Here is a 25725-nt window from a genome sequence, read left to right on the forward strand (position 1 = left end):
TTATTATTATTATTATTTTTAAAGATTTTATTTATTTATTTGACAGACAGAGATCACAAGTAGGCAGAGAGGCAGGCAGAGAGAGAGGGGGAAGCAGGCTCCCTGCTGAGCAGAGAGCCCGATGCAGAGCTGTATCCCAGGACCCTGGGATCATGACCTGAGCTGAAGGCAGAGGCTTAACCCACTGAGCCACCCAGGTGCCCTGATTTTTTTTTTTAAAGATTTTTATTTATTTGACAGAGAGAGCAAGAGAGCACAAGCAGGCAGAGCAGCAGAGGGAAAGGGAGAAGCAGGCTCCCCACTGAGCAAGGAGCCCAATGTGGGGCTCGATCCCAGGACCCTGGGACCACGACCTGAGCCACAGGCAGTCACTTAACCAACTGAGCCACCCAGGCTCCCCTATATACTGTATTTTTAGAATAAAGTAAGCCAGAGGTGCCTCGGTGGCTCAGTCAGTGAAGAGTCTGGCTCTTGATTTCGTCTCAGGTCATGATCTCAGGGATGGGAGATCAAGGCCTGCATTGGGCTCCACACTGGGCACGGAGTCTGCTTGAGATTCTCTCTCTCTCTCTTGCCTCTCCCCCGACCTCCTCGCTTGCACATACTCTCTCTGTCTCAAAATAAATGAGAGTGAAAGGGAGCACACAAAATGCAAAATGACTTGTATCCACCAATAGAGCAATGTGGACCCTGGAAGCCACAGATCTGTTTACTCTCCCTACAGTTTTCCCATTTTCAGAATGTTATACAGGTGGACGCAGCCCACGTATAGTCTCTTAAGGCTGGTTTCTTTCACTTAGCGATGTGACATTAGGATTCCTCCGTGTCTTTTTGTGGTTGAGAGCTCTTTTTTTTTTTTTTTTTTTTTAGTGCTGAATTCCGTCCTCTGACTATACCACCGTTTATGGGTTCACCTGTTACAGGACCCCTCGATTGCTTTCAGTCTGGGGCAATTAGGTATAAAGCTGCTGTGAGCACTTTTGTGCAAGTTTTGCATGGGGATGTTTCCAACTCCTTTGAGTAATTACTGAGGAACGCAGTTGCCTGGTCGTATGGTCAGAGAACGCTTCCTTTTGTAATAAACTTTCAAACGCTCTTCCAAAGTCTATACCCTTGCCCACCAGCAACCAGTGATAGTTCTGCTCATTTGTGTTCTTACCAGCACTTGGTGTTGTCGGTATTTTTAGCTGCCTGGTAGATGTGTGATGATACATATCATTGTTATTTTAATTTGCAATTCCCCAAAGGACATACTATGTCAAGCATCTTTGTATAGGTTTCTTTGCCCCTCTTAGGTTGCTGATTTTAAGAGTTTTCTTCATTTCTAATATCTGCATTCAATGCTATTGATTTTTCTCTGAGCACTTCCTTTGCCACACCTCACAAATTTTGGTAAGTTATGTTTTTATTTTGTTTGTTTAAAAATACTTTTTAAATTTCCCCTATGATTTCTTCTCTAGTCTATGTGCTATTTAGAAGTATGCTTTTTATTCTCCAGATATTTTGGGATTTTCCAGCTCTCTATTTTCTTACGAGGGGGAGGGGCAGGGCAAGCGCGTGAGCGTACGCGTGCATGCGAGAGAGAGAAAGAGAGAGAGAGAGAGAAAGAGAGAGAGAGAATCTTAAGCAGGCTCTATGCCCAGCATGGAGCCCGACAAGGTACTCAATCTCACAACTTTGGGATCATGACCTAAGCCCAAATTCAGAGTCAGACACTTAACCAACTGAACCACCCAGGTGCCCCGATCTCTTCCTATTTTTGATTTCTAGTTTATTTGTATTGTAGACTAAGAGTATACTTTATAAGATTTCTAATTTTTTAAAATTTGTTTAAGTTTGTTTTATGGTCCAGAATGTAGTCTGTCTTGGTGAATGTTCCACATGAAGTATTCTGTGAATGTCAGTTAGATCCCGTTGATTGATAGTGCTGTTTGCTTCAGCCATATGGTTGTGGATTTTTGCTTCCTGGACCCATCAGGTACTGAGGAGGTATTGAAGTCTCCAACATCCAATATTATTAGTATTACCCAAAATATTATTACCCAGACAATAGTGAATTTGTCCATTCCTCCTTGCAGATTTATCAGTTTTTGCCTTATGTATTTTGACACTCAGTTGTTAGATGTGTAACATTAAGGATTATTCCATGTCTTGGAGAGCAGTCTCTTGTATCATTATATAATATCCTCTTTTTTTTTTTTTAAGATTTTGCTTATTTATTTGACAGACAGAGATCACAAGCAGGCAGAGAGGCAGGCAGAGAGAGGGAGGAGGAAGCAGCCTCCCCTCGGAGCAGAGAGCCTGATGCAGGGCTTGATCCCAGGACTCCGGGATCATGACCTGAGCCGAAGGCGGAGGCTTTAACCCACTGAGCCACCCAGGCGCCCCATGATATCCTCTTTTTTGCTTTTTCTTTTTTCATAATATCTTCTTTTATCCCCGCTGATATTCCTTGTTCTGAAGTCTGCTTTGTCCGAGGTTAATATGGTGACAGCTTTCTTCTGATGAATGTTAGCATGGTATATCTTTCTTTATCCTATTGGTTTCCATCTAAGTGCATGTATACATTTGAAATGGGTTTCTTGTAGACAGCATGCGGTTGCGTCTTGTTTTTTAATCCACTCTGACGGTCTCTGTATTTTAGTTGGATGCTTCTACAACCAGGATACAAGTTGGATGTACCAAACCTAATTTCCTTCACACCACGCTCAGACATTTGAAGGGATTGTCAGTTGGGCTGCTAGTGACCATATTAGTAACCGTTTCATAGTCACTGCATGTATTTTTTTTTTCTTAAAAAACATTCTCTTTTTTGCATTCGCTGGTCTTCACTGAACATCTTATATGATTAAATTTTCTCTCCTCCCTTACCCTATCAGTTATATCTTCCTTTTTTCTTTTAAATTTCTTTTAAGACAAGGATGTCATACATCCTGCTTTTTAAAAAGATTTTATATTTATTTATTTATTTATTTATTTATCAGAGAGAGAGAGAGCACACAAGCAGGCAGAGTGGCAGGCAGAGGCAGAGAGAGAAATAGGCTCCCCGCTGAGCAAGGAGCCCGATGTGGGCCTCGATCCCAGGACCGTGGGATCATGACCTGAGCCGAAGGCAGCGGCTTAACTGACTGAGCCGCCCAGGCGTCCCTATATCTTCTTTTTAAAAAGTGTATTGGTTGTCATAACATTTGCAGTAAATATTTACAACTTAATCTAAATTCACTTTCAAACAATATTATATTGTGTTACAAGCAGTGCAGGTAATTTATAACAAAGTTTTCTCAAATCTTTCCTCCCATTCCCTATAACATTAATGCCATTCATTTCCCTTATCCACGTGCTATCATCGCCTGGTACTATTATTACTCTGAATAGTTATCTATTAGGTCAATTAAGATTCTTTTACAGTTTAATTTTTAATTTTTCTTAGTTTATTTCTTCTCTGACACTCTTCTTTATGTAGATCTGAGGTTCTGACAATATTTTCTTTCTCTTCCAAGAACTTCTTTGAACATTTTTTGGAAGGTACATCTATTGGCAACAAATTTCCTTGATTTTTGTTTGTTTGAGAAAGTCTTTACTTCTCCTTCACTTGTGAGGGGTAATTTCACTGGATGCTGAATTCCAGGTTGGTGGTTTTTTTCTTCAATATACTTAAATTTTTCGCTCTGCTCTCTTCTTGCTTGCCTGGTTTTGACAGGAAGTCTGTTTCTTCATAGATAAGGATTTTTCCCCCTTACTTGCTCCTTTGAAGATTTTTTTCTTTGCCTTTGGTTTTCTGCAGTTTAAATATGAGACATCTGGATACAGATGCTTTGATATTTACCTTGCTTGGCTGCATTCTTTTTTTTCTCTACATATCAGTTCTGGACATTTCTACTGTCATACCCTCAAGCTTACTGGCTATTTTCCAGTCAAGTCATGGGGCCACCAAGAGTGTTAGTATATCTCTTATAGTGTGTTTTATTCCCACCATTCCTTTCTGATTCTTTCTTAGAGTTTCTCTTCTTGCATGTTATCTACTTTTTTCTGTTAGGTCCTTTAACATAATAATCTGTAGTTACTTTTAATTCCTTTCCTGTCTGATTAAGTCTCAAATCTGCATCACTTCTGATTCTGGTTCCTATGGTTGCTTTATCTTTTCAGACTATGTTTTTTTCTTGCCTTCTAGCATATCTTGTAAATGTTTGCTGAAAGCCAGGCACGGTATGTTGCATAATAGGAACGGAGATAATTGGGCTGCCAGTGTGAGGCTTTATGTTAATCTCTCTGGGAGCTGGGCTGTGTTCGATATTGCAGTAGCTGTAGATGCCAGAGGCTCTGGTTATCTCTGCTTTCCTCATTTTTTTTTTTAACCCTCTGTGGTCTTTGGGTTTTCCTAAGAATTCCTTCTTCAATAAAATGTCTTTTATTTATTTATTGTCTTTTATTCATTTTATATACTTTTTGTCCTTCAGTTCTCCCAGTTTTGGTGAACTGTTATTAGAAGGGAGCCCTGTTGATGTGGCAGGAGGTGTTTGGAGAGGAGAACCTTCTAGAATAATATAAGTAAATCCCATTTTTCTAGTGGGCCTGAGTTCCTGGTCTGTGACCTTCAGAAGCACTTCTTAGGCTTTTTTTTTTTTTCCTTGCCTTGCTAGAGACAGCAAGGCTAGATGGAGTTGGAGTGGACCAAATTTTCCTTCACACCTCGCTCAGATAAAGTAGCCTCCCTCTGAGGGCAGGCCTTTGTTATGGAGAATGGTCTCTGCCCATTTCAGAAGGGCTATGTTCCTCTGGCTCCCCACCCCCAAATATGAGGGGATTTTTTTTTCCCCTCTGATATTAACTGGGAGAATGTGGTAGGCTCCTTGAGGTAAAATCTATGAAAGTATGGGATCCCCCTAAGCCTGGGCCCCCAGTTTTCATTTCCTGAGCTAGTTCACACTCAACCTCCTGCAATTTATAAAAAGTATCATCTAAGTGTTCCTACCAATTATTAGCTGTAGTGGTTTCTGCATCCAGGAAGCTGATCTTAGCTGTGTAATTCTGTGTTCACCTTGTCTTCCCAGACTTCTGGGTGGCACCAATGCCCTGTGACCTCTATTTCCCGAAGGGTCTGGGAGAAGTCCTCAATCTTGACTTTTTTCAGCTTTTCTCTTGTGCAGATGGCAGTGATGCCTTCCAAGTTCTTTCCACATCAGAGCTGAAACTCCAAGTTCTGTCTCTCAAGTTTTAAACCTAATTGTCTTAGTTTGTTTTCCCCAGAAGCAGACTGTGAGATTAGGATTCTAAGGCAAGCAGCTTACCTGGTCAGTGGTCTCAGGAAAACCAAGGAGGTATGGGAATCACTGATTCCCATCACTGAGAAGACAGTCTCTGTGGTCAGCTAAGGCTCAAGTCTGCTGCAGAACTCAGGGAGACAGTGTAGGACATGTACTGGAAATTCATCTCACTAAGGGGGAGAGAGCTGGAGTATTGATACTCCTCTCAGCTATGGGCTTACAGATGCTGGGGGTGGAAGTGGGATACGGACCAGGAAGGGGAGCAGAACAGGCTTCTACAACCAGGATACAAGCCCTCAGGCAAAGAGCTGTTTGGGCTCAAGGTTGGGAGTTGGGAGATGGCAAAGCTGATGTGAACCCGGGGTTGGAAGTTATGACAACAGGGGTGCTCTGCCTCTAAATTAAGGAATGGCTTCCCTTCCTGAGCAAAACCCACTCTGATTCTTCTAAAAGCAGCATGATATAAGTTTTAGGATCTTTAGAGAAAAAAGTGTTTTTTGTCAGCTGTCCTCATAATTCTCCCTCCAACACAATGCTTTATGGTCTGTTTTATTTTTAGGTCTCTGTCACTGGTAGGTAGATGTGGCATTAAAACATGTCCAATTATTTATCCTCCTACCAGAAGAAAAGGTCTAATTCCCTTCTCCTACACTATGACCTGGCCTCAGTGGGTCTCTTCTAAGGAATAAGATCTGGTAGAAATGATGCAGTGACTTCTAAGGTTAGGTTTAACACAGAGAAACAGCGTCACTTGGTATTCTCCCTCCCTCCTTCCCTCTCTCCTTTCCTTCTTCCTTTCCACTCCCTCTTCTCTCCCTCATCCCTTTTTCTCTCCCCACCCCTTTCTCTCAACTCACACCTTGGGTTCCCTGAGCTGACATGTGGGAAAGTCCAGCTGTGCTAGAGAGAGCATATGGAGAGTCCACATAGAGAGAGAAAGAGAAGCCCAAGGAGCCCCAGCTGTTTGGAGCTTTCCAGCCCAGGGCCAGATGTGAGTGAGTGAGTCATTAGATGGTCAACTCCAGAGTCCTCCCAGCTGACACCAAGGGGAACAGAGATGAGCTAAGCTCGCTGAACTCCAACAAAATTACAAAATCACGCAGAAAATAAATGTTGCTGTTGTTTTAACCTGTTGCCAAGTAGAGCAGAGACAAGCTGTCTCCACTGAGCCCTGCCAAATTACAGATTCTTGGACAAGATAAATGCCACTAAATTTGGAGACAGCTTGTTACGTGGCCGTAGTACCTTGAATTGCTGTAGAACCACGATACTCACCTCCCACCTTCTTCCTTGCCAACAGAATCCCGACTTTATCTGGGGGCAGCAAGGTACCTGGCCTGAAGCAGTGAATCATGATTTGTTTTGGCCAGTCATGGTGCTCCTACTCCAGCTTTCTCAGCCTCATTTGTCCTGGGGCTGGCTGAGGGACCCAGTTCTGCCAATGAAACACAAATGGAAGTGGAAGGGAAATTAGGTCAACTCTGTGCAGAGGTGGGGGAGCCTCTCAGAAAATGTTAGCATTTCTGATAGCAGTGGTCTTCCTGCTGTGACTACAGAACATCTTGCCACCATGAGAGAAGGCCAAGACAACTGCATTGTGGGAGCCCTGATATCTGTGAACGGGGCTCCAGCAGCAGCCAGTATCTGGAATTCTTGTACGGTGAGAAATATTTCCCTGACATCTGCGAAAAATACTTCCCTGACATCTTTGAGCAGCTGAATCATACCAGTGGTGGCCAGCCTCCAGACTCCATGTAATAGGAGAGACTCCAACAGCTGTTTATGTTTTTGTTGCTTGGTTTTATTGGGGGGGGGGTTGGTTTTGTTTTGTTGTAGTTTAACAGAACAGACCCAGTGGGATTATTTTAAAGTTAGAGCCATCTGAGACCTCCAAGCTGGTGTGGCTCCATTGGTTTTGGCAGGTGAAGACAGAGGGATGGCCCACAACTCCGAGCTAAGCACTGCGAACAAAGCCAGGAGACTATGTCAAAGAGGCTGAGAGCTGATCCTTTCTGCTACCACCCTTGGGCCCTTGGGGAAGAATGACATCCAATCATACCCCAGGTAAGGCAGTCTCCATAAAGAGAAAGAATGATGATGATGGTGATGATGATGATGGTGATGGTGATGTTGGTGATGATAATGGTGATGATGGTGATGGTGATGATGGTGATGGTGGTGATGATGATGGTGATGATGGTGATGGTGATGATGGTATGATGAAGATGATGGTGATGTTGATAATGAAGATGACGGTGGTGATGGTGATGCTGATGGGTGTGGGGAGGATGTTGATGACAATGAGGTGGCGGCGATGATGTCGATGATAATGGTGGGGATGATGGTGCTGGTGCTAATGACAGGATGGTGCTGAGAACTAATACCTGTATAACAGTGTGGCACAGTGTCCCAGACCCCATTATGGGATAATATGCTAATTACAGAAATTCTAGGAGTTAGGTGCTGTTATTAGGTCCTTTTCATAGATCAGAAAATTGGTACAAAGAGGGTAAGTAACTTGCTCAGATCCCGTAACTGGTGAGTCCTGAGCCAGCAAGCACTTTCTCAGGAAAGAGAAACTTCTGCCAGGAACCTGATAGACATTACATGCACACTTTGCAATGGGTGCAATTTTCTATCTGGAAGGAGCACACAGGAGGGTTAGTGTTTCTGGCTGAAGAACGATAGACTCCTGTTTACTTACCTCCCTGATGTCCCAAGGGAAAGGGAAAAGGTCCTGAATTACCCTGATCTCAGGCTGTCTTCCTCCAGGCCACCAATGACTCAGCTGTTGGAGTTCGCAAAGTTGAATCTCTCTCTCATTCTTGGTTAAGAATCACTCTGTAGCTCCTTATTGCTTATGGGTTAAACCAGAATTTCTCAATCTTGGCACTACTGACATTTTGAGCTGGATAACCCCTTGCCATTGGAGGCTGCCCTGTGCCCTCTCGGACGTTTAGCAACATCCTTGGCCTCTACTCACCGGATTCCAGAAACATCCTCCCAGTCGTGACAATCATAATATCCCCGAATGTTGCCAAAGGCCCCCTTGTTGGGGGAGAGAAAGTAAAATGACCCCCACTTTAGGACCATCGGGTTAAAGGAAACAGGCTTCTGACCTAGAGAACGTGATTTTGACCACAGGTCTCAGAAAACCTTACTGCCAGATGGTGGGCTCCCCAAAGGGTGGGGTCCCCGCCTTATGCCTATTTCTTTTCCCCCGAGGTTGATCCGTAGCTCACAGCAATGATGACTCAAGAAATAGTGGTCAAATCAGACGTAACCAGACTGTGGTCAGGAAGAAAACCAGGCAAACAAAAAGCATGGAAAGTACTAATGGGCGGGGGTCTCTGAAAGAGGTCCTGAGGGTGTCTCTGTTAGAGGGGAGAGCTGCAGTTGAAGGCAGAGGAGCATGCTGACGGAGGTGGAAGGGGAGATGAGCTTCTGAGTCACAAATGGCAGTGTGATCAAGGGTTGGAGGCCTAAAGGTACACCCTGGGGAGCTGGGCTGGGGTAAGCAATGCAGCTTGGGCCCTGTTATCAAAGGTCTTGTACACCAGCCTCGGGTGATATGGAGCATCAGTGAATTCCATGCTGGGGCATGAGAGGCCCAGCCTTGGCTTTTAGAATAACCTCTGTTGGGTGCCTGGGTGGCTCAGTCGGTTAACCCTTTGCCTTCGGCTCAGGTCATGATCCCAGAGTCCTGGAATCGAGTCCTGCATCGGCGGGGGGGGTCCCTGCTCAGCGGGGAGTCTGGTTCTCCCCCTGCGTGTACTCTCTCTCTCCCTCTCTCTTGCTCTCGCTCTCACAAAGACAAAAAGTCTTTAGAATAACCTCTCTTTGACAGCTGTGTGGATGGTGAACCTCAGGGAGCTATGGCTGTCGCAATAATCCAAGTGAGACCTAGGGCCCAAAAGAGGGGACAGGAAGAGGCAGCGTTCTCCTCTTTCATTGCGGATAAACGCTAACCCTTTCCAAGAGCGTAAAGGCAAATATAAAATGTCCAGCCCCTAATAAGCGATCCATTGTATGACTTTCTTCCCCACCAGCTCCGCGCCACTGTCTCCACAGTTCCTGGGCTGGCTATGCCCTTCCTTGTTTCCTCAGGCTGGGAAAGCACCCTCTTGCTTAAAGGCCTGATGTGTCTCCTTGGTGCAGAATTCTTGAGCTGCAGATGGAGGGCATGTTATGATTTCATTTGTTTTCTCTATGAGGTGGCGAGCAGGTGGAGGCAATGACTTTGTCTTGTCCCTTTATTCCTTGAACTGATATTGGATGAGCACCTACTATGGGCCAGGCACTGTGCTCGGTCCTGGGGTAGAGCTGTGTGCAGCCGTCTTGTACCCCAAGGAGCCGCGGAGGGCCCGGGGAGGAATGAACGCATGGATGCATGAACCGTGGGCTGGCTGAGGGGGGCTGAGACCTGGAGAGACTCAGCAAGTAAACCATGATGGCCTGGCGGAAGCAGCCGGGGAGGGGCTGAAGCTCCAGACAGTGAAGGAACGTGGAAACGGGTGTTTGGCACAATGGGGTTCCACACCGGGTGCTTTCCTGTGGGGTTTTCTGTGTTTCCCAGACCTGTCAGGAGGCGTGGCTCTGTTTCTTCAGCTAGTTGGCCAAAAACATAGAAACTGTGGATATGTTTGTAGTAGATGTGAACAGCTTGTCTCCCACACACGCTTGTACTCTTTGAGGCGACAGCCTGCTTTGCCTCTGGGGATCTGCCCGTCCTCAAGTGTCCATCCACGTACACGCACGGGGCTCCACGCCCAGCCTAGGGTGGGAGCGTGCGGTCCAGACTGACGTCATTCAGTGTACCTGGTGCCACTGGCCTCAAGACCACCAAGCTTGGTCAGGGGCAATCATGTGACCTGAGTGCCTTCAGCTAGTGTCCAATCAGGGTGAACTTCAAGGTTTTGGTGGGCTGCTGGGACAAGAGCACTGATACCCTTTTGCCCTGGTTGTGAGTGTGGAAGGTGTGGATTGCACCTTCATTGCTGTTGGGTTCCATCTTATAAACACCAGGAGAGGTCCTTTCTCTAAATGAAAACCCACAGAAGGCGCTCATGGGGTGGAGAAACAGAGAGTGAAATTAGGTCCTAACGTCACTTTCTGAGCTCCTGGATCCAGCCATGTCTGAAGCCAGCAAAATCTTACCTCACCTACATTTTGGTTATTTTCTCGAGCCAGTCTGTTGGATTTTCGATCTTAAGTCTTGTAGTGCTCGACTGGGTGCTCAGCCTGTGGCAAGGAAATCTTGGTACTCCAGTGGAAGGAAGAAGAATGTCAATGGCAAAGCTGTCAACGGGGGGCACCCTGCTCTGGCCCTCTGGATGTTTTGCAAGAATAAGGCAGGAGAGCACCAGATCCTTTAAACAAGGGACAAGCCAATGTGCGCACTGCATTCCTAGAGTACATTTCCTAAAAGCGGTGGCCTCCTTGTTCCAGACGTTATTCTTGGGTCTTCTCACAGACTCTGGTACAATCAATGCTTCTTGTCCTTCTTGATATCCTCCTCTGGTCCTTTAGCATCATCCGTGTCTTTAACTCAACTTACCCCTGGTTGGTTCTTGTATCTTCTCCTTGTCTCAGGACACTTGGAGATACTTCTGGAAATGTCATTCCTCCAGACTGGACTCAGCCCTGTAGCTCTCATTTCTTAGAACTCTACCATGTGCCCCATGCCATGTAATCAGTTGTCTCAGTCTTCAAACTACCCTGTATATTCCCATTTTAGAGATGAAGAAATTGAGGCCCTGAGAGGTTAAGTAACTTGCCCAAGGTCACACAGCTCGCAAGTGGGGAAAGCAGTCCACACCTTATATCTCCTCTACTCCACAGCCTGTGCCTTTAACCACTCTGCCATATTTCCTCTGGGATTCTATCCAGAGGCTGTACCTACCGGCTTCCTTGCCTCAAGGTCAGGACCCAGACCAAAATGAGCTAACGTCCTAACCTGTTTTTCCCACTCTAGTAGATGGTATTGATCCCCCACCCATATCTCCTAGCACTTACCAGTCCAGCTTCTGGCTGCAAGCACCAGCGACGCGGCTCAGAGGGTTAGCGCTCACAGGGCGGGTCTCAGCCAACAACAATTGGAATTGGCTGGGAACTTGCTTAGTTTCCCTGCTTCTCAGGGCATGTGGCAGGGACAACTTAAAGGCATGCTCTGTGGTCTCCATCTCTCTGGATGGAGCTCTGGTCCCCCAGCATTAACCTCCTCATCAACGCTCCTGCCCTTGGTCCCTTCCCCCAGCCCTCACTGTGCCACTCTTTCCTGGTGCTTTCTGGATCCCTTCACTTGTAAATTGTGCTCCAGTCCTCGTCTGGGATTTCTGGGGCCACCTAACCCAAGTCAGCTGCCTCTTGTAGCATCTTTTTTTTTTTTAAGATTTTATTTATTTGACAGAGAAAGATCACAAGTGGACAGAGAGGCAAGCAGAGAGAGAGAGAGAAGGAAGCAGGCTCCCTGCGGAGCAGAGAGCCCGATGTGGGACTCGATCCCAGGACCCTGAGATCATGACCTGAGCTGAAGGCAGAGGCTTAACCCACTGAGCCACCCAGGTGCCCCTCTTGTAGCATCTTTGATGTTCCTCCAATCAGCCACCCTCTCTGGATCCCAGTCCATATCAGTTAGGTAGAATGGACTCTACCTGTCTCAGAAGTGGGCAGGTGACTCAGAAGTGGCCAGTCAGAGCACTGTGTTCCCTTAGCCTTAGTGATTTGGTAAGAGATGGGCATGTGACTCACTGGAGCCAGTGAGATGCTGAGATTCTTCCGGGGCTGCAGAAATAGAGAGCCACCTGTCCTTTCCACAGGTGTCTCACCTGTACTGCTTGGAAGATGTGAGGGCTGGAGCTCTGGCAGCCATCTTGCTTGAAAGCAGTTTTACTACCTCTGAATAGAAAGAATGTGTGTCGTAGGAAATTGCAACCATGGCTTCTCTTTAACCCTCCCTGTATCCACACTCTTTGCCTTATAACTTATCGGTGCCTCTAACTTGGATTCTGAGTTCTCCTGCATGAATTGACAGGGATATCAGCAGATGTGATGGGAGGCAGAAGCTTGACATTGGTTTACATCATTGGACTCACTGGCATTTCCACCATTGCTGTGAGGACACCACCCACAGGGTCAGAGATAATGTGGAGCAGAGTTGCTCAAATGCCAAGCCAAGGTCAGTCTAGAGCATCCACACTATGCCCAGATATGAAAGAGCCCGGCCGAGATCAGCACCGCCACCTGGCCAACCATCGCAACGCGAGCAATAAATGCTTCTGTTGCAGGGCTCTGAGGACTTTGGGGAGATTTGCTACAGCAGTAGGTAATAGATGCAATTAGAAAGTTGGGGTCATACAGAAAAGCTTTAAAAAATTAAGTGACAATCACCTGAAATCTCATCACTAGCCCCTGCTGACATTTCGGTGAACATTTCTCTGCATGCATGGGCACACACACCATACACACCTCCACAGGCATCCCCAGTCATAGAGTTAATATAACTTGGGCAAGATGGGAGAGGGTTGGGGCAGAGACCACAAAGATAAGGATTTGACGTCATCCTGGAAAGGGCAGTTGTTGCCTCAGTACATCTGGGAGGAAGTAACAATGATGAAAGGATTAGCCTTGGGCATGTAGAGAGAGGAAGACCAAAAGGCTAAGGTCTCAGGGCGGTTGAAGAAGGTTATAAAAACACGATGGTTAAGGAATCAGAGATGGACAGCACAATAAAATAAGCAGGAATGGGAAGATCCTTGGGAAAGAATCAGGCTGGTTTATCTAAAACTCTTTCACTCCTAACCCTGAGGTTCGTTCATTCATTCATTCATTCATTCAATGAACATTTATGGATACCTGTTATGTGTCATCACATCCTAGGAGCTAAGGACCGCAAAGACGTGGTCCCTGAACCCCAGGGAGTTTGTAGTCAGCTGAAGGACAGAGGTTATTAGGGTACAATGTGATACCAGTTCTGAGAGGAAACCATGCAAACAGAGAAAATATTCTAGAGAAGGGCGAGCCATGTAGGCATCTGGTGGATGAATAGGAATTCTCCACTTTGAGGGTGAGTGGGGAGAGTGGGGAGAGTGACCCAAGGGAAGGAACAAAATTTACAAAGGTATGAAGGTGAGACCAATCACTGGGTACTTGACATAAGATCAGGGAAGGTGAGGGGGCAGGGAGAGTAACAAAGACAAGTAGAAGAGAAACAAGGTTCTGATCCAGGAGAATAGTAGCTTTAAAATTTTTTTGATTATAAGCCACAGTAAGAAATGCATTTCCTATTTTGGCCCCACACAATCATACACACACACATATAGACACACACACACGTGAAGCAAAGGTCAACAAAACAATATTTCACCCTGCAACATGGCATTCATTCTGATATTTGTTTTAAAATTTTGGTCAGGGATGAAATAAGCTGATCACAAGACAATTCCCATCATATGATTTTATTCCTATAAAATTCTATAAGAGGCAAAACTAATCCAGAGTGGTATAAATGACATCACTGGCTGCCTGGGGTGCGGACCGGGTGGGGCAGGATAAATTGCAAAGAAGTGAAAGAGAACTTTCGCATGAGATGGAAATTTTCTATATCTTGATAGGGGTGGTGGTTACATGGGCACATGCATTTGTCAAAAACAAATACATAAAAATAAATGTATGTGAGGGAACTTTCTCGGGTGGTGTTGATGTTCTAGATCTTGATAAAGGATTTGCATTGCACAGGTGAATGCATTTGTCAAAACTCATCAAATGGTACACTTATGATTTGTGCTCTTTGTTGCATGTAAATTTTACATCAGAAAGAAAAAAGATCGTGGACAAAAATTGAACTGTAGCTGATGAGATGAAGGGTTAGGAGGAAATATTGTGGTGTCTGCAACTCACCACTTCTGCTATGGTTAGAGCAATGGAAAGTTTGACAGACGTGTGATAAAGAAAATATAATAAGAGTGCTAAGGCATGTCAAGATACCTCAATGAAGAAAGACCAGTCTTGTTCATACACAATGCTGGAGTTACTGGGTATCTACCTACAAAAGAATGAAGTTGGATCCCTACCTCACGTCATATACAAAAACGAATTCAAAATGGATCAGGGACATAAATACAAGAGCTAAACTATACAATTCTTAGGAGAAGGCATAGATATCAATCTTCCTGACCTTGGACTAGGCAATGGTTTCTTAGCAATGACACACACACACATAAAAAACTGTAGTCAACAAAAGAAAAAAATAAGGCAAGCTGACATCCTCAAATTGAAAAGCTTTTGTGGTTTAGAGGATTCCATCAAGAAAGCAGAAAGATGATCCACAGAATCAAAGAACGTTTTTGCCAATCATACATCTGATGAGAGACTTGTCTCTAGGCTATGTAAGCAACAATTACACCTCAGTAATAACAGTCCAGATGACCCGATTTTAAAATGGTAAAGGATCTGAACACACCATTCTCCAAAAAAGATATACACGTGGCCAACAAGCACATGAAAAAACACTCAACATCATCAGGGAGATGCAAATCAAAACCAACGTGTTTTGTAGCTACCCCGAAAGGAATTATCAAACAGATGGACAGTTGTAAGTGTTGATGACGATGTAGAGAAATCGTATGCAGCTGGTGGGGATGGACAGTGGTGTAGCCACTTTGGAAAACAGGCTGGCAGTTTGCAACTCAGCAATTTCACTCCTGGGCATATAACCCAAGAGAAATTAAAACATGTGTCCAGGGATGCCTGGGTGGCTCAGTTGGTTAAGCGGCTGCCTTTGGCTCAGGTCATGATCCCAGCGTCCTGGGATCGAGTCCCACATCGGGCCCCTTTCTTCGTGGGGAGCCCACTTCTCCCTCTGTCTCTGCCTGCCACTCTGCCTGCCTTTACTCTCTCTAACTCTCTGATAAATAAATAAAATCTTTTTTAAAAATCATAAAAATGTGTACACAAATGTTCACAGAAGCCTTATGTGTAATAGCCAGAGGGTGGAAATGACCCAGGTGTTCATCAGCTGTCACTGGATAAGTAAAATGTGGCATATCCATACAAGAGAGGATTATTTGGAAATAAAAAAGAATGATGTGTTGGTACCCTCCACAACAGCTTGGATGAATCTGGAAAACATGATGCTAAATGAAAGCAGCCAGTTGCAGAGGCTCACAATTTGCGTGTTCTATTTACACAAAATGTCCACAGTAGGCAAGTCTGTAGAGACAGAAAGAAGACTAGGGTGGCCCAGGGCTGGAGATGGGAAGCACAGGGTAGGACATTGAGGGTTGAGGGGTGCAGGGTTTCTCTGGGAGGATGAAAGGCTCTAAAATTGATTGTGGCAAAAGGTGCACCAATCTGTGAGTACACTAAAGCAATTGTACATTTTTAATGAGTGCATTGTGTGATTTATTTTCATTTTTTTAAGACTGATGTATTTATATGAGAGAGAATTTATATGAGAGCATGGGGTGAGGGGCAGAGGGAGAGGGAGAGAGAGAATCTCAAGTAGACTCTCTGCTGAGTGCAGAGCCCCATGCAGGCAGGGCTCAGCCTCACAGTCCCAAGATCACGACCAGAGCCAGAACCGAGAAATGGACACTTATCTGACTGAGACACCCAGTTCCCCTGAGCACAGTATGATTTATGGATTGTATCTCAATAAATCTATTTAAAAATGTTTATGTAGATATAAATGAAAAATTTGATAAATTGCACTTCACCCAAATTAAACACTTCTGCTCCTCAAAAGACACTACCAAGACACTTAAAAAGATAAGCCACAGAATGTGAGAAAATATTTATAAATTATATATATAATAAAGGACGTGTATCCATAATATATAAAGAACTCTCAAAACTCAACTAAAAAAGACTCAACTTTTTTAAATGGGAAAAAGACTTGAACAGGCATCTCCCCAATATATATAGACATGTGGCAAGTGAGCACATGAAAAGATGTTCACCATCACTCGTCATCTGGGAATTACAAATTAAAACCTCATCACACATTAGAACGGCTCAAATTTTTTCAGTGCATTGACAACACCAAGCGATTGGGAGAGGCCAAACAGCTGGAACTCTCATGTGTTGCTGGTGGGAGTGCAACATGATACGGTCATTTGGAAAATAGCTTGACAGTTTCTTATAAAGAGAAACATATTTTACCATACGACCTGCTGTCCTACTCCTGGGTATTTACTCTAGAGAAATGAAACACACATCTAGGAAAACCTGTCTGCAAGTGTTGCTGCACAGTGACTCTATTTGTAATTGTCCAAAAAATAGAGACACCCCAAATGGACCCCAGCTGGTGGTGAACGGATAAACAAAGCTTGGTGCACCATGTGGTTTCTTGGCAGTAAAAAGGAACTATCCTCAGATACACACAACAATATGGAAAAATCTCCAATGTGCTATGTGTTTTGAAAGAAGTCAGACTCAAGATACTACATGCTGTATGACTCTCTTTCTATGACAAGCTCTAGGGAGAGAAAATAGACCAGTGGTTGCCGGGGCCAGGGGTGGGAGGAAGGGTCACTGGAAACAGGCAGGAGAGAATTTTTTGGATTAAAGGCACCATTTTGTATCATGACTGGGGTGGTGGCTACTTGACTGTGTTTGTCCAAATTCATAGACATGTGTTCTAAAATAGGTGATTCTCACTGTATATAAATTACACCTTAATCTTAAAAAGTAAAAATATGTATTAAGTATATTAAACTCATAATTATTGTATAGTATATATAATACTTATAATTAATTAATTAAATTATTATTAATTAACTTATTACTTAAAATTAATACACTAATAATAAATAATATATTAATCTGGATGGTGGGAATATGGGTACTCATCATACAATTTTTTACAACCCTTTGGTGTGTTTGAACATGTTCCTAACCAGATGCCTGGCAAAAAACATCGAAAAGATGTTAGGGGGTTGATAAAAATAAATAAATATAGGCATGACCAAAATAAGCTAACAGTTGATTAAATTTTATAAAAAGTGACTCATCTCACCCTTCAAGGTTTAAATAATAATAAATATAATACTTAAAGCATTACAGGTCCACAGCATTGATTTTAAAAACCATTGATGGACCCTGACCTTTAGTTCAGAGAACACTGCTTTAAGTTAAGGCCCTTGAACTTGAAACTGAGAGAGCCTTGGGGAGATTGAGGTCCCCAGATGTGGACTGAGCTGGGCTGACTCCCCACTCTAGGACCAGGAGTAGTTAGAGGTCCCAGGGAGTCATTGTGGTTCGTGCCCTGCTCAGAGGGAAATGGCTGTCTGGTGTCCCCAGGGAAGTGGGACCAGGGAAAGAATCCCGTGTCCTGCATCAGGGGGCCAACATTGTGGTGACAGCAGAGTTGGCATTCTGAAAGTCATCACCTGTATGCATGAAAATCAAAACCTTCCTCAACCATCTGGACTGTATCAGACCTTGGATTTTCACGTGACTCTGGATGGAGGAGGGTTCTCAGGTTATGACAGAGAGTAACTTTCTCACCAGCCTGTCATTGGGCACACAGGGTCAGGCTTAATTTATTAGTAAAACCATACTTCCTGCACTTAAGACAATTGCAGTCAGGGAAAGATGTATCCCTATTATATTTGATGTATGTATCGCAGTTACATTTAATTTCAACTTCTGTAAAGGGATTCACGAATAAGAAAACAGTCTGCTACTTGAAAATGCAAGTTTGGAAACCTCTCATTCAGACTCATTTTAAGAGTTTCACCTACCTGTGGTCTTGAAGCTAAGATGATACCCCTGTGTCTTCTTTACTGACCCCTTTTCCTGATCTCTGTGCCTGTTTACCCAATGCTCAGAATTCTGACAGTTTTGAGAGGGAGCAAGTCTTTCATACTTCTTTGCCTTTGCACAGACCCTTTCCCTCTCTTGTCCCCTTGGTGAACTCCTATTCATCCTTCAAGACCCTGCTTAAGCTGCCCCTCATCTCTGGAGACTTACCTGGATCCTTTCTCTTTATGACAGTGGCTGTGATTCCTTTTTCTGCGTTTCTACCCATCTGTGCACACAGCTGTCACATCAGGCTGGCTTCCTCTCTGGATGTACAAAACCATAGGAATTTGTTGTTCCCAATAAAACTAAGCCTGATGCCAAGCCCTCATACTCAGAGTATAATAAATGACTTTCAGTGGTTGCTGAAGTCTCTCCCTGCTTCCAGGGTGACATGATGGTGGAAGCATCATACATAGGAGAAATGCTTACATAAAGTCCTCTGGGTTCTGATGCGCAAAACGCGCCATTGAGTGGCTATTGTCTGATTCTGCCTGCCTCCAGAAGGAGTTTGGGTGTCCTCACTGCTCCTTCCCTGCTTGGGCACCCCCTCCTCACATCATGCAGTCCCACTGGGGTCCTGTCACCTCCCACCACAAGGCAGAACGGCATTGTCGCATTGTCGCGCAACCCCCAAATGCCTCCGCCTCCTTCCCCGGGGTTTGGCTCCCTGCTTCTGCCCAACTATACTGCACCTCTCTCCCCGCCACCCGCCCCCTGTACACACACACCAGCACTTCTGTTCCCTTCCTTTCTGGGAGATTTCATTAGAAACAAAGTGCGGTCTGGTTTGTCTAGGGAAGGTGGGGAGAGATGCTGATGCCAGACAGTTTTTTGCTAACTCACAACGACCCTGTTACACATGGATTAGCACTTACCTCACTACATTACAGTGATTTATTTCCCTGCCTGGACCTTCTGCTGAACTGTGAGTCTTTGGAGATCAAGTACTATCTCATTGACCTTGCTCTCCAAAGAGAGGTGACCTTGCTCTCCAAAGCCAAGTGTAGGCTTTCCAATTGTGACAATGGCAAGTTTTCTAACCTCTCTGAGCCTCAGTTTTCCTGCCTATAAAATGGGGGCAGCAATAACACAATCTCATGGTAGTGTGATTGGGATGAACCCAAGTAATGCATGTTGATCCCTGAAAACAGTGCCTGACATGTATCAGTGACTCAATTGATTTTAACTGCTATAATACTTTTTATCCTCATTATTGTTAATTGCAGTAGTTGTTTGGTTGCCTACCTAACAGTCATTCCCAGCTCTTTTCTCCCACTACAGAAGCTGAAAATGTAAAGTACTCATCCCCTAGCCTTGCTTACCAGCTGGGCATGAGTATGTGACCCAATCTTGGGCAATAGAACTAGAATGGGAGTGTGCCAGAGGCTTCTGGGAAAGAGCTCCCCCTCTGATAAAGACAGGACAATGGAAAGAGATGTTGGACATTGACATGGAGAGAGGCGATGCATGGAGCTGTGGCAGCCATTTTGTGACAGGAGGGCAGAGCTCACTAGAAAAGTCAGTATGTGGAAGATGTCCAAGTGGAAAGATGGAAGAGTCAGGGATCTTTATGACATTGTTGAGTTGCTGCCCCAACCATGGAACCTCCTACCTTAGAACATTGTCAGATTCTATCTGAAATGTCCTTATTATGAAAGCCACTTTTTGTTGGTATGAGCCACTGAAACTCTTCCATTGCATATATTATTACAGAAATTTATGCTGCGTGACTGTTGAAAGAAAGCGGCAACACCAGGGTGGAAATCCTGGACTTCTGGAAGTTTGGGTAAATGGGGTTTTGATGAGCACCTCCTACTGTCCAGCCCCCACGCCCACTCGGGTTCACATTAGCACAAGAGCTGGCTGCCAACTGAGGTCATAGATGGATAATGCTTCTTGGCCCACTCATGTGTGTGTTGGCCTCATGCGTATACCGTTCTGCAGTGTGTTCATAGGAAAACCAGTAAAAATACACAGCAAATAAAAATACCAAAGAGAGGGGGAGTAGAATCACTCACAAGTGAATAATCCAAATTCCTCTGGCTTTGTGTTTGCTCAGTCTTATCACATAGTCTTGTTCATTTAATCTGGGGCATCCCGTAATCTCAGTTAGAACATTGGGTCCACCCAAAAGCTGTGGGCTGGCAAAGCAGCACTCCCCTGCTAACCTTTCTCAGTGGTCTTTCTAACTTAGTTGTGGTACGTTATTCATTCTGTTGTATCAAAGTCTCTGTCTCTCTGTTGCTGAGAAGAGGAGGGGCAGGGGTTACGCTTCTCTTGTTTCTGGTTAATTCTGTGGCTAGACAAAATTTCGTGGGAAAGAAGAATGCACAGCCTATTTTTACCACAACGACTACCGGTCCCGTGGTCATGCAGGATGTTGCAAGGATAACTGGCGTGCACCTTGTTCAGGCTCATTTACATCTCAGGTGGGGTGGTCCTACGGTGGGTCAAAGACAAGCTAAAAAGAGAGAGGTGGTGGATAAGACATTTGAAGGGCATGGCCGGTCTTTTAAGGATAGGTACCTGAGAAATACCATTTCTCTGCTTTCTCGAGCTCCCGTGTTCTCATAGGGGCTCACATTTCTCTACGTAGCGGAGGAAAATCTTTTCCCTTCTTGGCCTCCATGGTCTTCAGCCAGGCCTAATAATTAAACTGAAATAAGACAGATGAACAGGAGAAAGACAACCTTAACTTCATATGCATAGGGGCTCATAAAAATCTGAGACTCCTAGAAGTGACCAGAGCGGGCAGCTTTTTATACTTTTTAGACAAAGACACGATACATTTGTGAAGAATTGAGGACACAAAGCACTTTGGGTTTGGAGGTCAGCAAATTAATGAAGAAGGTGTTTCTACAACCTTCTCGGCCCTGAGTTCCCCATCTCTGGTGATAAGGGGGCCTTTCGCTTCCAGGTGCAGGGAGGGTGCTGTCCACATAGGTGGGCGAACAAGGGAAGGACAGAGGGACAGGGGAGTGTCCTTCTGGCACCAGTGTTTCTTAAATAACTTCAATTCAAAATAATAGGCCAAAGTGACATCTTTTGGGGCAGTCTGCCCCAAACCCCATCACAAGTGTATGACCATATCTCGTCTGCACACCACCCATACTGTCAAGGGGCGGCAATGAGGTTTCACGAAACACAAAGCCCATCTTTCTCAGGCTCTCCTTCCGTCTTCCTCCTCCTCTGCATCCACTCATTCTTCTCCCAGCGTTCAGTCCCTATCCTCTAAGTCTCTAAACACCTCCCCCGTCTTCTTTCTCATGTTCCTCTAGATGGAAGCTTTCACCACAACCTTTCTTGTTCCTCTGCCGTTCTCTTTCTTGTTCAGCTCATTTCTAACTGTACTTTCCCCTCATCGGATGCATGCCCAGTATCAAAGCTTCAGCAATGCGGAAGTATACGATGTCAATGAACATTTTCCCCGGAAACACCCTCTCTTCTGCCCATCCCTTTCCCCAGAAGGAGCCTCTGTGAGTACTTGGATGTACATTCTTCTGGACCTTGCAGAAGCAGAGACATAATTTCGTAGCATGGTTTTGACTACAGTAGTCCTCCCCTTATCTGAGGGGGGAAGGGTGTGTCCTAAGATACCCATTGGTTGCCTGAAACTCCAGTATCAAACCTTACACATACCACGTTTTTTCCAATACATACATGCCTGTGATAAAGTTTAGTTTATAAATTAGGTACAGTAAAAGGTTAATAGCATAAGTGCTAATAAAATAGAATAATTGTAATGATGTACTGTAATAAAAGATAGGTTATTGGGGTCTCTCTCTCTCTCTCTCTCAAAATATCTCATCCTATACTTATTATCCTATCCTTCTTGTGAGGATGTGAGATGATAACATCTCTACATGATGAGACAAAGTGAGGGGAATGACTAGGCACAGTGACGCAGCACAAGGTGACTGTTGACCTTCTGATGATACCAGAAAGATTGTCTGCTTCTGGACCGAGTTTGATCAAGAGTAACCAGAACCACAGATAAGGGGTGACCACTCTCCAGCTTTAGGCTGATAACACCCAATTTATCCATCTGACCTTGACCATCCTCCCATGTCCTAGTACTTCATAGCCCACGCCTTGTGGGCATTTGCCTCGAGCTAACTCTCAGATCCCTCAAACTCCAAATGCTTAAGACCAAATTCATCTTTCTCCAACTTTGCTTCTTCTCTGTGTTCTTGGCCTGGGTCAATGGCCTCACCATTCAGTTAAGCAAGATGGAAACCACATTCTCATCTTGACTTCCCTCTTTCTGTCTCTGTCTCTCTTTCTCCTTCCCCTTCTCTCTCATGAAAGTTAAGCACGAGCCGCCATAATCGGTCCACTCCACCGGTGTATCCATGTTCACATCCTGCCTATTTTCCTCTTCCTGTTGCCTCTACCCCGGCCTTAACTCCCTCTTGCATGACCTAAAGTGACACCCTTCCCTGCTTTCCATTGCTGGTGGCTACCTCCGTATATCCTCCTTCCCCCAGTACCATTGTACCCCTTCTCCTTCCCACTTCATTCAACCTGCAATGGCCCACATCTGGAGAATAAATCAACAGCAATCCCTTTCCCCCCAGAAAAGATTCTCACTTTCCCAGACTCGTTTGCACCAAGGGGTGGCAATGTGATCCCATCCTGGCCAATAAGACAAAAAGGGCAAATCTGGAAAGAGGCTCAACATGAAGAGAAAGACCTCCGTGCCCCTCCCCAGCTGTCATCATTTTCATTTATGTTTTAGAAGTTCAAGCTCTCTGGGTTGGCATAAACTCTTTAGACTCTATGACCCAGCCGCCAACTTCTCTTTCTGCCAACACTACTCACTTCCCACTGCATACCTCATGCTGGAGCTTGGGGGTGGGATGCCCAAGCCCAGGGACATCTTCCTTGGCAGCTGGTATCCAGACATGGCCCCAAGGCTGCCCAGTCTCCCAGCAGTCACGATCTGGTGCATCCCCTTCCCTGAATCTACACTGGTCCCATGAAATAGCTTAACTCCTAGATCCTAGAAGATGATCTGGTGTTCTGCCAATCTACACCAAGATGACCCAGCAGGTTCCACCTTTGTGTCTTCAGTTTCCCTAAGAAGCAACCCACCCATCCTGAGACCATCACGCTTTGAGGCAGTGTCAGCTAACCACAGGGGAGGTCATGTGGAGGAGAGCAGAGAATTGCAGCCAACACAGAAGACCACGGCCTCAAAGTCATGATGGAAGTTGAACCATTCCAAGAAGTCCCCACCCACTTGTGTCCAAATGGAGCAAAGACAAGCCAGGGCCGTTGTGCTGAAAATGTAACAGACAGCCATGTTTCCGGATCATGCTCAACTCATTTTCTCTTTCTTGCGGATGACTGCCACTCTCCTGTGTCCACACTCCGCTTCTATTGCCCTCGGCCTGGGTTATCTTTCCTCTGCATCCAACACATCCCTTCCTCCAAGATTCATCTTGAATGCCACCTCTCCCGTTAAACCGCCATTACACCGAGCCCACATAGTTGGGTAGGCTGACCCGGCTTCATTCATCTCCCTTTTGCCGTAACAGCTCACCATTTTGTTGGGATGCGTGACCCCTCCTTTTTGGTGGAACCGACGATCAGCTTGTCCCCTTCCCTCTGTCCTGGGTGGAACATAAAACCCAGCTGGAACCAGTGAGCGGCTCCCACCTTCCAGGGCAGATCCTGAGATGGGAGACAGAAAGATCTGCAAATGGCATGCCGGCCGGACCACATCTCCTTCTGGCCAGGCCTCCCCAGGTGCTCAGACCCCTGTTCAGCTCGAGAGGGGAAGCTTCAGCTTTTCCTTGGAGTGGGCACCTCCCTGTACCACAGACACTGAGCTCACTGGTTATTCCATTTGTCCCCGTAAGTTTCCCAGCTCCCTGCCATGAGGCAGGCCATGTGACTCATTCTGACTGATGGCAATAGATAGAAATGACACATGTCACTTTCAGGCTGAGGCAGTAAAAAGCCCCCAAGCCAGCCTCCAGGCTCTAGACACCCCTGCCCAGTCCCTGAGGCTTCATGTTTGGGTGATGTGACTACAAAGTTGGGGGCCTCTGTTCGTCTGAGTCCCCAAGCAAGTGTAGAGCAGAGCCTCTGTGGACCCACATGGGATGTGTGGCATGCCTTCCAAGTAACACGTGGGGGATGTTTCTTATAGCACCTTGACCTTGACTATCCTGAATAATAAACATATGCCCAATATCCTTCCAATAACCTTTTTTTTTTTTTTTTTGCTTAAGGTATCCAGAGTCTGTCTCTGACACCCAAACTAGCTTAATTGGTAAATTCTAAGACAACTTAGCAGTTTCTACACTTAACTAATGGGTACCTATCTTATTTTTTTTAATCAGCTATTTTTTAAATCAAACTGACTATGGGGACAAAGACTCATCTTCGCATCCTAGCACCCTGCGCTATGCCTTCTAAGGCTCTTGATCATTCCTTAGGAGGAAGGCAAAAAATTAAATGAAAATGAAAAATGTGATGAGTCAAGTAGGTGCTTTCTTTTTAACCTTGGTTTCCAAAACCATTTACAAGTGAGGTTTTCTGTTGTTTTTTTTTTTCCCCCGAGCAAAAAAGGGGCTTTTATTATAGTACTTGGACAGGACCCATGGACAGAAAGAGCTGCACTGGGATTGTGAGGAGTAAGTGATTATATACTTTTTAGTTAGTGGGGATACAAGTGAGTTTTAATTAAGAGATTTGAAAATATGATGATGCTTCTATTTTATGATAATAGTGCTGTATATATATATCATGTATCTCTACATATTATATATATCATACTGCATATTATATCCTATATATCATATAAATCTCTATATATCATTTTTATATATCTCTGTATATCAGAGATCGTAAATATTTCTCATATTATCACCGGTTGTCATACATCAAGAAAACTTTACTAAATGCCAAAGACTAAAAATACTTTTGAGACATCAGAACAACAACAATATTCACTGAGCCCTTAATTCATGACCGGTTGTTGGTTTTGTGTCCCTATCCCACCGACCTCCAATCCTGATATCTAACCTCATATTGTAGACAAGGGAAGAAGCAGCGATTTGGAAGTATTTGTTGTTCCTAAAGGGATTCATAATTTTCAAATCAGAAAAAAAAAAAATAGGGCACCTGGGTGGCTCAGTGGGTTAAGCATCCGACTCATGATCTCAGCTCGGGTCTTGATCTCAGTGTGGTGGGTGCAAGCCCTTCATCGAGCTCTACGCTGGGCATGGGAGCCCACTAAAAAAATAAAAATTGTTCCAGGAAGCTGCTGAGCCAATGGAGAACTGCTGAAAAGATGTAATTCTCTGCTTTTGTCCATTTTAAAAGAAATGCATGTGCAAAAAAAAAACCGATTTACAACCTGCACCCAATAAGAGAAAGAGAGAGAGAGAGAAATATTTTCATTGTAGTAAGCTTTAAGAGGATGGCAGGTAGGGGGGCGCCTGGGTGGCTCAGTGGGTTAAAGCCTCTGCCTTTGGCTCAGGTCATGATCCCAGAGTCCTGGGATCTCAGTGTCCTGGGATAGAGCCCTGATTGGGCTCTCTGCTCAGTGGGGAGCCTGCTTCCTCCCTCTCTCTGCCTGTCTCTCTACTTGTAATCTCTATCTGTCAAATAAATAAATAAAATCTTAAAAAAGAAAAAAAGGATG

General features: G+C 44.8%; 1 long non-coding RNA gene across 1 annotated transcript; it reads left to right on the forward strand.

Annotated features, from left to right (window-relative positions):
• The first annotated feature begins 7293 nt into the window (after nucleotides 1–7293).
• Nucleotides 7294–23797, forward strand: LOC116858139. Its single transcript, XR_004380864.1, has 3 exons — nucleotides 7294–7328; nucleotides 19782–19854; nucleotides 23609–23797. It is a non-coding gene; the product is annotated as an uncharacterized LOC116858139 (long non-coding RNA).
• The last annotated feature ends 1928 nt before the right edge of the window (nucleotides 23798–25725 follow it).

This window comes from Lontra canadensis, unplaced genomic scaffold (genome assembly GCF_010015895.1).
Source record: "Lontra canadensis isolate GAN:19392208 unplaced genomic scaffold, GSC_riverotter_1.0 scaffold132, whole genome shotgun sequence".
Taxonomy (NCBI): domain Eukaryota; kingdom Metazoa; phylum Chordata; class Mammalia; order Carnivora; family Mustelidae; genus Lontra; species Lontra canadensis.